We start from the raw sequence: 18807 nt of genomic DNA on the forward strand, positions 1-18807 counted from the left end.
AATTTTTCGAAAAGCAACTTACTCCAATTCCTTTTTGCATTTTTCAAGTTGCCACCCCTTCCATCAAAAGAGGTCTGTAGTCAAAGGTCAGTTGGTGAGAGCTTCCCGCATCTCGACTTTGAACACGGACTTCTTTGAGGAATGTGACTTTTTGAAAAGTATGTTCATGCATCGAGGCTACCCAGTAGACCTATTAGAGTCTCTGATTGATGAGGTTACTTGTAAAAGAGAACTATCTTCACTGAAACCTATGTTATCAGTTAAATTACCATCTAACACTAGTGTAACTTCTTCGGAGATAGAACCAATAGATTCACTCACTGAGCATTTATCTTGGAGAGAACAGAATTTCAAATGTAGTTTCATAACAACTTTCAATGTCCAAAGTAGTTACATTGTTAGAACATTACATAAGAACTGGGATCTATTAAGAACTAAACATGAATTGTTTGAACAGCTCGGCACTAGACCATCAATAGTATTTAAGAGCGGGAGTAATTTAAAAGCACTCTTGGAAAGACGTCAATTAAAGATGCCTAGAATTATGGGCACATTTAAGTGTGAAAGTTGTAATTATTGTAAATTCATAGACGTCACTAACTTTTTTGAAATTGATGGACATAAATACAAGGTGAAATCTTAATTTAATTGTAACACCAAGTTTATTGTTTATTTAGCTAGATGTGTAGTGTGCCCAGCATTTTATGTGGGTAAAATGGAACGTACGTTCCATGAGAGAATTTATGAGCATATTTATGCCATTAATCATAACAAAATAATGGCAAAACACGCCCATCTGAATCCTCAACATCAGTTCAAATTCATGGTCATAGATCAGTTTGTGAATGACATTAGAGGTGGCCCGGCTTCATTCAAACTTGAAGAACTGGAATTATTATGGCAGCTAAAACTAAATGCATTTAGCTTTCCAGGTCTTAATGAATCATGCTCAATCATGAGCATATTAACAGTTAAAAGCTTGCAAAGATAGATGTTTATTTTAAAACTTTATACACAAGAGTGCATTTTTATTTTGTTTACTTCGAGAGTAAGGTAATTTATTTTGGTCGTATTTTAATGCACTGTTTTAGGTTAATGTGGTATATATAGTACATGGTCTAAGTTAGAGTATTGTACCTTTAAACAAAGATCAAGGTTCTAGTTTAAGTACATGTTGTTTAATTAATTGACTTTAGTTAATTTTCCTGCACTTTTTCAGCTGTTGACTATTTAAATAAGGTTTGTTCAATGTTATTGTATCTTCTGAAGAAGTCTATGTATGAACAGACTAAAAGTGCTTTAAGAATTTTAATTGTTTTTATAATAAAACCGGTGTTGCAGTATTTACAGCAGCTTGGCCTTTTTGTTTTTAATAGTTTGTTTTGCTCTAGTGTTTAACATATGTGTGATAAGACATACCCCTCCTCTGCAGACCACATAAAATCATAGAATGTCATAGACTTTCTAAATCTGACCCCACAACCTTTAGCAACACTCTCTCCTCTATAGAGTGATCAATCCTCTCAAACTTACCTCTAGACAATGTGATCCTAAAATTTAACTCCATCTTTCTCAACATCCTTAACTCTCTTGCTCCTCTTAGAACCATAAGATTTCCATCTCGTTGCTCTCTCGGGCTCACCCAAACTACTCAAACTTTAATCCATACGAGAGATTCTGCTTGGAAACTTTGGCATAGAACTAATTCCCACTCTGACTATCAAAAATATAGAAAACTCTGTAACTTGGCTAAAAAGCATATCTATACAGACAAAAAGAACTTCTACCACACACCTCCAGCCACTGAACCCAGGAACTTTAGACAATTCTGGCAAACCATGAACCATATTCTCCATCTTGGTAATCCCTCTACTCCCAACCCCTGCCCCAACAATACCCCCCAAGAAACTGCATCCATTTTCAACTCCTACTTTATTGACACCATTAGGAAACTCATACCATCCTCAAACCAACCCAACCCTTCACCTCTCATGACTCCCTCACTACAAAAAACTCTATTTTTACTAAATCCTATTCTCACTAGCTACATCAAAAAGCTTCTCAATCATGGTCCCCATTTGCAGACAACCTGCCATCTTCTTTCCTGTAGGTGGCTGCTAACTCCATAGCATATCCTGTCTAAATTCTCATAAAGCACTCTATTAGAGAGTCCACAGTTCCTGCTGTCTGGAAAAAATTCTAGACAATACCCATCCACAAAGGTGGAAACTCTTTTGAACTCTCCAGTTATCGACCTATTGCCATACTCTTTCCCATCTCTAAAATTCTTGAACACTGCATTCATAAACAAATTATGGCATATCATACCCAAGAAAACCCGTTCACCCATACTCAACATGGGTTTTGCCCACAGCACAGCACCACAACTGCTTTCATCTCCTTCACTAACTCCATCTGCTATGCCAGAGACAATAACAAACTTGTATCCTGTCTCTTTCTTGACCTCTCCAAAGCATTTGACACTGTCTCTCACCCTATCCTGCTATCCAAACTTCTCAACTTAACCTATCTTCAGCTACTATCTCTTGGTTCAACAGTTACCTCACTAACAGGCAGCAATCTGTCAGGTGGCTCTCTGCTCTCTCTCCCTTTCTCCCCATTAAAATGGGAGTACCACAAGGATCAATTCTTGGTCTCCTTCTCTTTAATATCTTTACTAACCAACTTTCTACTTCCTGTCCTCAGTCATCTCTCATACAATATGCAGATGTATGCAGATGACTCTACTACCATCTTGTCTGTTGATAACCTCTCTGACCTACTATCCACAACATAAAACTCTTTCAACCTCAGTGAAACATGGCTTATCAACAACCAACCCTTACTCAACCCTAAAAAGACTAAACTTCTACTCTTCCTCCCCGAATCCATTTCTCACCTGAAATCCTCATTTTCCATCTCTTCCCTCAATAATACCATCATTAAACCTGATATCCACACTAAGCTCCTCAAGGTGAACATTGATGATCAACTTAAATTTGACCTTCACTTACTTCATAGAATAAAGAAAATTCACCAAAAACCCAGTCTTCTCTACAGAAACAGATGTTTCCTAACAGCTGACTCCAGAATATCACTTGCTCAAGCTTACCTTCTTCCTAACCTCTTCTACAGCTGTCAAATCCTTACTAATCCACAGTCCTCACTACTCTAAACTTGAAAGCACCTATAATAAGGTTGCTAGATTTGCTGCTAATATTCCTCCTGAAACTCACCACTGCCTTCCCTCAGAACACTTAACTGGCTGGAGCTTCACCACCACCTCTTGCTTTCTCAGCTTCTCATAATCTACTCCCTCCTTACAAAGCCATCATCCTGCCCTAATATCTCATCACCTGTCTCCTCTTACACTCCCCCTCGACTTCTTGAAGCTCTGACCAATATCTCCTAAAGATATATAAACCTAAACATACCTTAGGCCAGGAACTGTACAGTTATCTCCCTGCTCTTTCATGGAATAAGCTTCCTATGATCCTTAGAAACATCACTCCAGTCCATGAGTTCAAGAAAGCTCTGATAAAATACCTTTCCAGTTCTTGGATCTGTCTCTGAAATCATCCTACCTGAACTCCTTCCCTTCCCCTCCCACTCCCCCAGTTATTTTCTACTTTATCTCCCTATATCTACCTAATTTCTCCCACTAACACCTATCTATCCTTTAAGTTATTCTCTTTTTATTTCATTTCACTATTTCAACTTCTTTCCATAACCTAATTATATTCTGTACTTGTCACCTACCATTTGTACCCTTGTTTATTCCCTGGCTCTCATATATTAGAATTATGACACCTCTGGTTCATAATTCAAACTGATACTAAACTGCCCAGCAGCCTAACAACTGTCCTAACTGTCAAACTACCAACTAATTTGCCTGGTCCTAGTTCAATTGTATCTACACTTGTTTGCATTAATCTGTAAATTATTGTTAATTTTTTCTTTCCTCTGTTGGTAGCACCCACCACAGATTTACTTCTTAACTTGGGTATCTTTATATTTGTTAAATCTTTGTTTTTAATTACTTATATTTTGTATTTTGAACTTTTGTATTTTTTGTATCTTAATTCAATGTTACATTTTGTTATGTGGAGCTTTTCTCCCTGGGCCTCCACTGAAAAAGGGTAGTTGCTCAGTTGGATTATCCCAGTCAACAAATGTCAAATAAAATAAAATTAAAAAAAATGAAACAAGACAAAAAAATGGAATACCAGGGCAAAAAGTAAAACAGCTCCTATTTTACTAGTATATAGACAATTAAGAAATCTAACTAAACAACTTATCATTGAAGATAAAAAGGCCTATTACTCAATGAATCTAAATGTACACCCTAATAAGCTAGAACTGTTCCGGGCTTCAATCAATAAACTATTAAATCTAGGACAAGCTACACTGCCTACACCAAACACACAGGAATGGAGACTTTAATATCCACTTTAAACAAGCAGTACAGTCATTAACTAACTAGGAAACTAATCAAGCTCTTGATGTCCCTATTCCATCAAATAACCTCCTTCAATGTTTCTCCTTCCAACCAGTTCTACAGATACCAACAAAAATATATTGAAAAATTAAAGCCAGCTACTGCTACTATCCTTGGCAATGTATCTGGTGAATATATTAAAATAGTATATTCAGACATATAATAGCAAAGCGTTCAGCATTATAACTGTCCCCAAGTTGTAAAAAAAGTACAACTAATAATCCAAGTAATAAACCAGGAGACAACCAAAGCTCACTTCACGTTTTCACTCTTATCAATATACGAAGGATATATCCAAAAAATGTAGTCGTACTGCAGGAAAATTGCTTAAAATGAGCGTATTTAATATAGAGCGTATACACAACAGTAAGCGCTTTCGCCGTAGCTTCTTCAGACTGTTAAAATTCAAACTTACATTCAATTACCTTTATATGTACTAGTTAATGATGTATCATAGCCAATTAACCATTCTAAACTTTTTAAAAGAACACAGTGCATACAAATGATGGTTAACTAAATAAAACAACTCCATCTACCATCTAAAATGGATAAAGCATTCAATGTCGCATTATATCTACAGACATAACTTTAACTAATATAATGAAATATAACGTTTTAATACACTCATAATAAAACTAATATAAATCTAATGTAAAAAATATATAAAATATAAAGAATCTAAAAAATATATATATATAAAATATATATATATATATATATATATATATATATATATATATATATATATATAGCACTAGTAAGTATTATACATGCTCTTCTAACTGCATGCATATACTCCCGAATGTAAACCAGGTATCCTTAAACTCTGAGCGAAGGTGAAAGTCCTCAGCTTACATACATTGTTGCAACAATACATACTTAGTCCAATACATGCTTACCAATCTACTAAAAAATATTACTTCTAATACATAGAATACATAACTATAATCATTATTATTGAACGCTGATTGTACTATGATGCCTATTTGCTTCAAAGATGTTCAGTTACTCATATAGGACAAAGATATATGTTACTAATTACAAATATATATGTTAATAATTAATATGTATGAACATTACATGCTAGATATATATCATATATCACATAAAAATTTAAACATTGTAATATGTCAAAGCTGAAGTACTAATACATACTTAAACTTCATATTAATTTGATTAACAAAATATATAGAGAATATATTTGTGCTTCCATCAAATCTAGCAGTGCTAAAAACCCCAATTCTCCCTAATTGATAAGTTCATAGCAGCTTTATTTATAAACGTATTTTATGAATAACTTATGAATAGCCATGTATGATTATATATCCATTCTTATACATATTAGCTAATAACTTATTAAATACTACATTAATATAAGAATATATATAAATATACATATTTATGTGTACACTGATGAAAATTAAACATCTATCCATTCATATAATGTAAAGGAACTTCTCATCTAACCTTCAGTCGCCTACCTCTCAGAATTGGTTTTAGTGACGCTCTTTCATTTAGTCCTTTGCCTTGATCTGCTCGTAATTTAATGATCCACTCTATTTCTTTACATTCTGTTTTATTACGTATATTTCCTTCCCTAACTGTGGGTGTGAGAAAATCTATAGCCATAAATTTAAAATTATGCTGAGATCCTTCTCTAGATACATGTTTAGCTAGAGCATCATTTGTATGCACTGTGTTCTTTTAAAAAGTTTAGAATGGTTAATTGGCTATGATACGTCATTAACTAGTATATATAAAGGTAATTGAATGTAAGTTTGAATTTTAACAGTCTGAAGAAGCTACGGCGAAAGCGCTTACTGTTGTGTATACGTTCAATAATAATGATTATAGTTATGTATTCTATGTATTAGAAGTAATGTTTTTTAGTAGATTAGTAAGCAGTTGTGGACTAAGTATGTATTGTTGCAACAATGTATGTAAGCTGAGGACTTTCACCTTCGCTCAGAGTTTAAGGATACCTGGTTTACATTCGGGAGTATATGCATGCAGTTAGAAGAGCATGTATAATACTTACTAGTGCTGTGTGTATATATATATATATATATATATATATATATATATATATATATATATATATATATATGTATATATATATATATATATATATATATATATATATTTTATATATATATATTTTTTAGATTATTTATATTTTATATATTTTTTACATTAGATTTATATTAGTTTTATTATGAGTGTATTAAAACGTTATATTTCATTATATTAGTTAAAATTATGTCTGTAGATATAATGCGACATTGAATGCTTTATCCATTTTAGATGGTAGATGGAGTTGTTTTATTTAGTTAACCATCATTTGTATGCACTGTGTTCTTTTAAAAAGTTTAGAATGGTTAATTGGCTATGATACATCATTAACTAGTACATATAAAGGTAATTGAATGTAAGTTTGAATTTTAACAGTTTGAAGAAGCTACGGCGAAAGCGCTTACTGTTGTGTATACGCTCTATATTAAATACGCTCATTTTAAGCAATTTTCCTGCAGTACGACTACATTTTTTGGATATATCCTTCGTATATTGATAAGAGTGAAAACGTGAAGTGAGCTTTGGTTGTCTCCTGGTTTATTACTTGGATTATTAGCTGTACTTTTTTTACAACTTGGGGACAGTTATACTGCTGAACGCTTTGCTATTATACGTCTGAATATTCTGCTTTATTTATTTGGCAATCAGCAGTAACATGGCAGACACTTCCAATAATATCGAATTGGATTATCGACCTGATGGCAACGTACAAAGAGAAAATCTGAGTGGTGTGTTTCATGAAGACGGTCTAACTAATGGACCACGTTTTAATAAGGCAACTGTAACTCATTCTGTAGAAAGTACTGAAAGTGGCAAAGGCCTGAAACGGAGAATTATAGCTTGCCTAAGAAGCAATGTGAACAACCTTTTATTATTGGAAGGTGATGAGAATAGCAATACTTGTGACATTACACCCCAGAGATTTGAACAGATGCAAGGGGAAATTTCTAAACTTGAATCAGACTTCTTGAAATTAAAACGCTTGTCCACTCAACGGCAACATTTCGAAGTATGTATTAAGAAACATATCATACCGAGAGGTCTAAGAATTCTTAAGATGCCAACATATGGTGAACAATATCCTGAACTTTTATCGCAGTGGCAGAAAATGAATATAGAACTGAGTCGTAAATACATTCAGTTACTACTTGATTTTTTTGCCCCTATAGAGGAACAATTAATACAGTCCATAACTAACCAACAACAATCTATATATGCTGAATATCCTGAGAAATTAGTGAATAGAGCCATTAACAATGTGTTGGATGGTGTTTGCACATATGAGCGAAGATTGTTACTGCAGAAAAAGCATAAAATAGATAGGGACATACGTGATTTACGTCAATCACATGTCTTTACTTGGCCACGTACTGAGCAAGCAACTACCTCAAGAACACGTCCTAGTATATCCACAACCTCGCAAACAGTGCAGTCTAAATCTAACCTTCCTAATAGGAATGTAATTCATTCAACTGAGTCTTCGGAATTATCACGTAATGTTTCCTATAATAATGAACTGATTATACCTCAGTCAGAGGCTCTGCATAATCATAATGAAGCTAGTCATTCTTCTCTAACTTCCTTGAATATGGCTCCAGTAGTTCGTCCTAAAACATCAAATGGCAACCATGTGAACATTGACTTGCATAAAGACATGGCTACAGGATCCTTGTTTCCCCATTTCCCCCTTCCCATATCAGTGGACAAGGGGGGAATGAGAGGTCGTTCCCAGAGCAGAGGACGACAGAAAAGGAAACTATCTTCCGAGAGGTTCCCACAACAGACTCTCAAGAAAATGTGGACCAATTAGAAAATAATTTAGTGTGGAACATTTCTAGTAAAGAATTAGATCAGCACGAAATTAACGTGCTGAATAAAGGCCTTAGCTTTATCCCTAGTAAGTGTAGTAAATTGACAGATGTATTGACAGATTTAAGATTTTTTACTAGGAATATCATGCTGAAATATCAATTTGGTAATGACACTATAAGGTCTACACAGCCACTGAAGAAACTCAGTGATTATACTCCCAACAACCATCCATTAGTAGAAACGTTTTTTAAACTTGTAGAGGATGATATATACTATGAACTGTCATATACCAATGACAAACACAATCAATTACATAAGCGAAAGTATTATAATCTTACATACAGTGAAAGGAAGGCACTTGATAGGTTGAAAGCTGATAATAGCATTATATTTAAACCAGCAGATAAAGGTGGCCCTCTTGTTATAATGGATAGAGACCATTATGATAGAGCTATGAAGGAAATGTTAAGTCATCACAAGTATTATACCACTATCTCACCATCTATGGTCACACATATTAAAGAAAGAATACGTACTTTGATTATTGAGCTTGAGAAGAATGAAGTCATAGATTATGATATGAAGAATTTTCTATTAGTGGAATATCCACTTATACCTATTATTAATGGGATCCCTAAAATCCACAAACATGGCACTAATCCACCTCTGCGACCAATAGTGGCTGGTGGGGGGTGGAGTACTGAACCGCTTTCTTTATTTGTGGAAAGTAAATTAAGACCAGTAGTAGATCTCAATCAGTTTATCTTGAGAGACACTAAGCAATTTTTGATAGATTTATACCAACATTTCAAAAGTAGACCGTTGACAGCAGATACCATCTTAGTTACTTTAGATGTTCAATCATTGTTTACAGTGATTCCGAATGAGGAAGGCATCATAGCAATTGAGAGATATTTGACTAAACATAGTATATACACACCACAGTGCATTAACCTAATAGTTATATTAGTTCAAGCTATATTGGAGAATAATATCTTTTTATTTGAAGACACACTATATTTACAAAGGGATGGCGTGGCTATGGGCACATCCTGTGCCAATAGCTACGCCAACCTATTTTTGGCAGATTGGGAAGAACTTATGCTGTTTCCACACCATTTACATCTAAAACATGTGGTCTTTTATAGACGTTTTGTCGACAATGTCTTTCTCGTTTGGCAGGCTAGTCTCCAGGACTTGAACCAGTATTTATTAGATATTAATAATATTACATCATATTTGAAGTTCACATGTGAATTTTCTTACTTTAAGATACACTATTTGGATGTATATGTGGAGAGAACTATGGGTGATACTGTTAATACAGGAGTATATCGAAAATCTTGTTATCGAAACACTCTATTACATAGAACTAGTATGCACCCACATTATATTTTCAATAAAATAATTAAGGGTCAAAGTCTACGTATATCTCGGTTGAATGTTTTAGATCAAACCTTCCAAACAGAAATTAATAATTTTAAACATAGGTTGTTACAACGTGGGTACATGGAAACACAAATTAACAAAGAATTGATACATATAGAGGCGGATAGATGTACTAAAGCTACGCCTTATTACTCAGAATATACTCATTGTCCTGATGTAAGAAGTAATCTTCCTGACGTTGTTCGGGTGCCTATGTACTATACGATGTATAGAAAAAATATTATGGACATCATTAGTAAGCACTGGCGTATTCTTACTATAGATGAAAAAATTAAGAAAATAGTGGGAGAACAACCAAGTTACCTATTTAAGAACAAATTTAATCTCAAGAAATTTCTATGTGATTCCAAGATAAATAATGATACTATTATGTGTCCAGGTACATATCCTTGTGGTGGTTGCAGATATTGTGACTATTTAAAGTCAGGTAGTTCATTTATTCATCCAGATACCGGTCATCAATTTTATTTTCATGTTAGAGGTACTTGCGATATGGCTAATATAGTTTACTTAGCTACCTGCGTAGAATGTGACGCATTCTACGTGGGAAAAACTAATAGGCCTTTTCGTATCAGGATAAGAGAACATCTTTATGCTATCAAAATAAACTATTTGCCAAATGCTCTAACTAAACATGTATCTAGAGAAGGATCTCAGCATAATTTTAAATTTATGGCTATAGATTTTGTCACACCCACAGTTAGGGAAGGAAATATACGTAATAAAACAGAATGTAAAGAAATAGAGTGGATTATTAAATTACGAGCAGATCAAGGCAAAGGACTAAATGAAAGAGCGTCACTAAAACCAATTCTGAGAGGTAGGCGACTGAAGGTTAGATGAGAAGTTCCTTTACATTATATGAATGGATAGATGTTTAATTTTCATCAGTGTACGCATAAATATGTATATTTATATATATTCTTATATTAATGTAGTATTTAATAAGTTATTAGCTAATATGTATAAGAATGGATAAAATAATCATACATGGCTATTCATAAGTTATTCATAAAATAAGTTTATAAATAAAGCTGCTATGAACTTATCAATTAGGGAGAATTGGGGTTTTTAGCACTGCTAGATTTGATGGAAGCACAAATATATTCTCTATATATTTTGTTAATAAAATTAATATGAAGTTTAAGTATGTATTAGTACTTCAGCTTTGACATATTACAATGTTTAAATTTTTATGTGATATAGGATATATATCTAGCATGTAATGTTCATACATATTAATTATTAACATATATATTTGTAATTATTAACATATATATTTGTCCTATATGAGTAACTGAACATCTTTGAAGCAAATAGGCATCATAGTACAATCAGCGTTCAATAATAATGATTATAGTTATGTATTCTATGTATTAGAAGTAATGTTTTTAGTACATTAGTAAGCATGTATTGGACTAAGTATGTATTGTTGCAACAATGTATGTAAGCTGAGGACTTTCACCTTCGCTCAGAGTTTAAGGATACCTGGTTTACATTCGGGAGTATATGCATGCAGTTAGAAGAGCATGTATAATACTTACTAGTGATGTGTGTATATATATATATATATATATATATATATATATATTTTAGATTCTTTATATTTTATATATTTTTTACATTAGATTTATATTAGTTTTATTATGAGTGTATTAAAACGTTATATTTCATTATATTAGTTAAAGTTATGTCTGTAGATATAATGCGACATTGAATGCTTTATCCATTTTAGATGGTAGATGGAGTTGTTTTATTTAGTTAACCATCATTTGTATGCACTGTGTTCTTTTAAAAAGTTTAGAATGGTTAATTGGCTATGATACATCATTAACTAGTATATATAAAGGTAATTGAATGTAAGTTTGAATTTTAACAGTCTGAAGAAGCTACGGCGAAAGCGCTTACTGTTGTGTATATGCTCTATATTAAATACGCTCATTTTAAGCAATTTAACTGCAGTACGACTACATTTTTTGGATATATCCTTCGTATATTGATAAGAGTGAAAACGTGAAGTGAGCTTTGGTTGTCTCCTGGTTTATTACTTGGAATATTAAAATAGTAGCTGAAGCTAAGGCATATCTAATTTCAATTCTGATAAATCAATCCTTATCTGAAAATAAAGTCTCTTCACTTATGGAAAAAAGCATTCATTATTCTACTGCACAAAGGTGGGAGTAATACAGATCTTTTAAACTGTATGCTAATTGCCATTTTATATCCCTTATCAAATGTATTAGAAAAATGTATTCATATGCAACTTCTGAAATATCCAATAGACAACCAGCTTCTGTCTTTAGCACAACATGGCTTTTGTCCTCATCACAGCACAACCACTTGTTTTTGAACGTTCTTAATACTGTCAGGATCCAATGAAATGCAGAAGTGTAGTCCTCACCATTTTCCTAGACTTATCAAAGCTTTTGATACTGTCTACCACCAGAAACTCATGCATAAACTCTTATCCTTAGGGCTAATCAGCGCTTCACTGCAATGGTTTCATAGCTACCTATCAAACAGCACAAGCAGTGAAATGAAAAAGTGATTTCCCCACCTTCTTCCCAAGTGTTGGTGTCCAACAGGGATCTGTACTAGACCCCATACTTTCCAACATATTCATCAATGACCTCTACTTTGCTACAGAAAATGATATCCTTGTTCAGTACGCTGATGATTCAATCCTAATCTGCTCTGAAAAATCTCTCTCTAAACTCCAAGGCCTTACAAATCAGTCCTTGTAATCAACTGAAACATTGCTAAATAATTTATAACTACTTATATAGCCTAAACAATAATAAAATGACTGCTCTTTTCCCCAAAAGACATCGCTACCAAAATAACACTATTCACTATTATCTACCAACAACACCATGATAGAACAAGTAACCCAGTTGAAATTTGACCACTATGCATCATGCATGATTAAAAAACACATTAAAAACTAGGTACATTATACAGCATAAAAAACTTACCTCATTGACATAGCCAGAAAGTATATAGCCTTTACTTTTATACTGCCATCTCTCATCTGTGCTGTCCCAATCTTCACCTTTTAATCTCACAATTGTCTAAACTTGAGCAATGTTATAATAAAATAGTCACATTTGTAATAAACTATAATAATAGAACACACCACTACTTAGTCATCAGAGATTTAAACTGGTTAGAACTGACACGTCACCTAGATCTCTATCAGCTTAGCACAATATTTAGACTTCTCTATCTTGTTGTGTCTTTCGGCTTTTCCTGGTTAGGGGTCGCCACAGTGGAACTCCGGTCTGCTAATGATTGGTAGTTGATTTTTACGTGCTGAGTTACCAGCCCTGACGCACAACCCTCAACGAAGGTACGCCCATTCACGCATGTCTCCACGCAGAAGACGCTCTAGCTGAAAATCGAAATATTTAGACTTCTCTATAATCCATAAAATTGCCCACCCCTTAACAACTTAATAAAACATTACCCCAATGAAATTTTACTCTGGAGAGAAAAAATTCACTAATCACTAATGCTCTCTGAGTTCAAATGATATAGTTAAATTATGGAACCATATTCCACTACCACTGAAATCCATTCAGAATGCAAATTCATTTATCAATTCATTTATCTCATTCCCTCCAATGGTTATAGTGTAAATTCCAATGGGTGGAGCCAAGTTTTGGATTGAATCAAATTATATTCTCACATTTCAAATAAATATTGATATCTCTGGAACCATGGGGGTTACAAAAGAAGTGTAAATGGCAAACTCTTCAGCAGAAGCTCTTTTTATAGTGGTAGTATTCTTCAGGTTCAGGGTCTTAACCTGGATTTTGTAAGTCACAGTAAACACAGTAGCTAATAAGTTTGTAATATTTGTAAACAACTTACAATATCTAAGCAACTACTCAAGTTATACACACAAAGTCAGCAGCATTTTGTTCAACCTGCTGAGAGCTTTCACATGAGGCTAATAAGTTCTGTGCAGCTTGGTTGTTGAGATAATTAGAAAAACATGAAATGTATTATGAGATAAATAAATATTATATAAACAACAATTAATACCTGCTTACCTGCACTAGACAGACATCAAATAACAATAGAGTTATGTTTGCCACTGTGTAAGCTTTAAGAAAAAAATATTTTTATACTTGTATGTAGCATGGTTTTGGAATTATTAATGCACATATGAACAAGTGCTAGTTCACTCCGAGAGGCATCGGTAGGATGTAACTGCAGAAACACCTGGAGGCATCACTCAACTGTAATGAGTTAAAAAACAACTAAAACTTTACCTATCAAATCAGTGGATCTACTCCTATGTATTTCCAGGATATATGCTGTTGTTACCTTCAGCTTCCCTTCTCATCAAACCATTTCTCCTCATTCAGAATCCTATGCATTATAACTTGTCTTCATCCCTACCTGAATTGTTTTACTAACATATTCCAACCATATACTTAGTTTTGTGACACGGCTCTTCCCCACTTCTAAATTTGTATTATAAACCTTATGATAGCCATATGTACAAAACTGTCTCTGAACCTGCTTTATATCCTATCTCTTAACTATAATACTACCATTGTCTGCCCCACCAAGTGTCTCCTCTTACCTCCATTTCTTTGAATTTCAAAGCACTAATCACTTGCTCTATTATCTATTTGGCAAACCCACTGATGCATTTCTTAAAATTCTCAAAGTTCAACATCTACTAATGCATATGTATCTTCTACATTGCAACAGCTTCCTTTGTTTCATGTAAATGTATCCTAATTAGCAAATATATGTGCAATTACTAATGTATATTATTTAATATCTGTTAATGTATATTACTGAAAGACAGAGTTGGGCTTTACTGGATCCAGGACTTAACAAATTCTGGTCTGACGTGTGTTTGTGTGTGTGTGTGTGTGTGTGTGTGTGTGTGTGTGTGTGTGTGTGTGTGTGTGTTTGTGTTTGTATGTATGTATGTATGTATGTATATATATATATATATATATATATATATATATATATATATATATATATGAATTTTAGCTTTTATCTCACATAGAAACTCAAAGAATAAAGGCAACTCTGAAATTACGTATAAAAAAATTGCATTATTGTTGAGTTGTCACATCAGACCTTATGAGAAGTATAAGATAAATAGCATGATAAATTCAAGTTTTGACAGCAAATGCAAATAAAATCATTACTGGAGGTCCCTGAATCAAACTTTCTTGTTTGCAGATGTAAGTTTTTCCATAACTGCAAACAGAATGAAAACATTCCTATGAGAATGAAATACTTCATAAACATTGGTTAACGTATTTTTAAATAATATTTACTTTTGTTGTTTAATAAAGGGATTGATTTTCAGGCAAACTTAGTACTATATATACAGTTCTACATTTTTAGTCTTTATTTTCCCATTAATTACTATCTGCATTTTGCATTTATCTTAGACACTTTATATTGTTACGCTGAGTACAAAATTGTTCCATTCTAGCATCCACCTTTGCCATTTAGTTTCTTTTGACTTCCAGAGTTCAGACAATTTAATCATTCCTGTAATCCCTATATTGTTTGTGAATCTGGTCTGATAGAGATTAGAATAATTACACATAAAGAAAATATCTTCTTTGAAATAGTCTGTAGAATTTTTTTCCAGAGTAGTGAAATTTGCTGTGGTGATTCCTGAAGTGTGCATTTGTCTTAGGGAATGTGTATGCTTAACTACTGTTTCCAGCATTATTTGATCACATATGGCATATTTAATGTGATCCTTTAAAATCTTGTTTCATGACTGCTATTGGTATCAAAACAGCAAATTAGTTTAGGCATTTCATATTTTCATTAAAAAAGTGTACAATTCTGAGGGAGCAGAAACACTAACTAAAATACTACATATTTACACTGAATTCAAACATTACTTAAGAATAATTATTATTATCTGCAAATTCTATTTTACTTATTTAAGTAGCAAACAGATAAAAGGTGGTGTTCATAGCTGCTTGGGCAAATGTGATAGGGGTATTCCTGATGCTTCCGAATGAGTGTAGCAAATGTGGGATTCATAGAGGCCATTTATGCTAATGTGGAAGGCCTGAAAAATAATGAGATGCAAATAAGAAATGTAAAGTGTAGTATGCTAATGAGGCAGTCTTACAATTCATAGTCTGACATCCCTGCCATACACACACAGCCATTGTTAAATGCAATGCGTCACCTTTGATATTGGAGTTAAATTTGTTTGCCCAAGTATGCACACACACTTCCCTGACACACAAATTAATTATTTCCCCCAGCAACCCCTTCATTAGTTTGTATTATGCATGTACTAGCACTAAAATAACACATTAAATGATTTTGCCCAGCGATCACTTGAGCAGTCTGACTATGTATGTACAAGCACTTCCCTGGCACACAAAAACATTTTTCCTCTACTGACCCCTTCAGTGACATTCCTAGTATACACAAGCACTGAAATGAAACATTCACCCAATTGACGCCTTCAATAAAATGCCCAGGTATGCACAAGCATCAAAATGAAATGTTTACCAAAGCGACCCCTCCAGTAAAAATGTCCAGGTATGAAGAAAGACTAGCTCAGCTTGCATCTCTATATTCTGACTAAAACCTGCTAGCATAATTCAGGATGATTTGCACATTTTGTATGCAAATGCATTCATTATAGATTCATGTCTATGAACTGAACTCCTCGCATACATGTAAACCCCCTTAACAGTGCAGTAGCTGTCCCTCTATCACTTATGTGTTACTCATGTTACACATTTCCAGTAGAGGGGTGAGTTTACAAAAAGTTCTCTGGCTTTTTGGAGTCATCCTGACAGTCCAGGAGTTGCATAACATCATAGCTCCTGTCTTCATCGATCACCGGTACAAAAACACAAATCCCCAGACTATTAATACCACCCTAAGTACACAAGTCAGCAGTTCTTTTGCTACTGCTGGTAATAAGGTATATCAAAATGTAAGCTGTCATACAAGAAACTCCAGAAAAAAAAAGTCCTTCTAAGATTAGTTGAGGAATTCAAACTGGTTTAAGGAAAGTAAAGTCGAACTGAATGAAATTCATTAAAAGGTTGCATAAGGCATAAGTGAGGTTGTGCTTTGTGCAACCAACAACATGGAATTTTGCATTCCATAAAACACATGAATCTGGCTAAGGCAGTACTGTAATAAGTGTGTGCTATAAAACTGTGTTGTATAATCAGCATTACACATACGACACTTCGCCATGCAGACATTTCTTTTCAATTTTTGTTTTCAAACCCCCTCACCTTAGCTGTGCACTATACTGACCATATACATAAGCATTCAACATGCATGCATGAATGTGCTTATGTGCATGCACACACAGAAACACACATGCATGCATATATGTGTATTTATGTCCACACACACACACACACACACACACACACACACACACACACACACACACACACACACACACACACACACACACACATGCATACATGTGTGTATTGGTGTCTATATACACATGCACACATATGCATATTTGGATGTATTTATGTCCATAAACACTCATATGCATGCTCATACACACATAGACACTCATGCTTACACATATGCATACATTTGTGTATTTGTATTCATATTACACACACACACACACACACACACACACACACACACACACACACTGTGTGTGTGTGTGTGTGTGTGTGTGTGTGTGTGTGTGTGTGTGTGTGTGTGTCTGTGTGTGTATTTGTGTAAATATAGACACACACATGGTTTTACACTCTTCTATAATTTTTAATGCTGGGGACTAAACTTCATGCACTTCATCTGGAGCTGTATCCCCCGACTTGCTCCCAAGGAAAGGGTATGACAGTCTTCATTCAAGTCTGAGTTGAATGTCACTCAATCAACCTTCCATGTGCTCAGATGTCAGTGGAATGAACTTGATGACTCAGTTAATTCATTAGACATCCTTTGCCTGTATAAATTCCAATCCCTGCAGTAAGGAAGCACATCTTAAGGTACCCAGTGTATTGTGTCAACCTTGGGTAGAATGTCTCAAGTTTCTATTTAGCACCATTGGGTATGTTTTTTTGGTACTTTTCTCTCTTTGTCTGCTGACCATTAAGCCCTCTACCCGTATGTCTTCAGCTCATTCATTCTCAACTGCAGATATCACGGTAGATGCTTTATGTGTTTTATATAAACTATATTTAAAACCAAATAGATCAGGCTAGTTCAACAAGAATTATTTAATATTAAGTGGTTTCATCATACACCATTAAGACATTATCAGAATAACAATAAGACAGTCACAAAACATTTAAATATGCATTCAGACATAATCATGTGGCAAGACTAACAAACCATTATTTCGCATGATTGTTTTTCTTGTAAAGTATAACTAATGGATATATAATCATTTAGTTCTGGGGCTTTGTCCACTTGTAAAAGTAATTGTCTATAAAATCCCCCTCTTAAGAACATAACATTTCCAATTTCCACCCTGATCAAGAGCATTCACTTTTTTTAGGATAAAAAAATAAACTTATTGAAATTGGGGCAATTAGTACTATGCCTAGCTAATGTGTTCCTCATATCTTTCTTTTGAATTGCATTAATATGCTGATTTATCCTATTTCTTAAATGTTTAGTAGTTTTGACAATATAAAATGATTAATAGGAAGTGCAGGTAGCATAATAAACCATTTCCACATGTGTCCTCTTCTCCATACGGCCTTTGCCATTATTAGAAATAACATTTTATGAATTTGACTTTTGTGAGACAAATGGTTCATGGGGCACCATGTATTAAGACAACTGTAACAATAACACAGTAAGATCTTCTGGAATCATGCCAAAGTTATCTTAATCAGTGCGATTACCATTCAAATGTGAATAATCTTATAAATTATGATCTTACTGAGACAGGATATGATGTAGCCACACAAAATAAATAAATAAATAAATAAATAAATAAATAAATAAATAAAACAAGTACA

The sequence above is a fragment of the Protopterus annectens genome, chromosome 11.part0 (genome assembly GCF_019279795.1).
Source record: "Protopterus annectens isolate FY-2018-M chromosome 11.part0, PAN1.0, whole genome shotgun sequence".
NCBI lineage: Eukaryota > Metazoa > Chordata > Ceratodontiformes > Protopteridae > Protopterus > Protopterus annectens.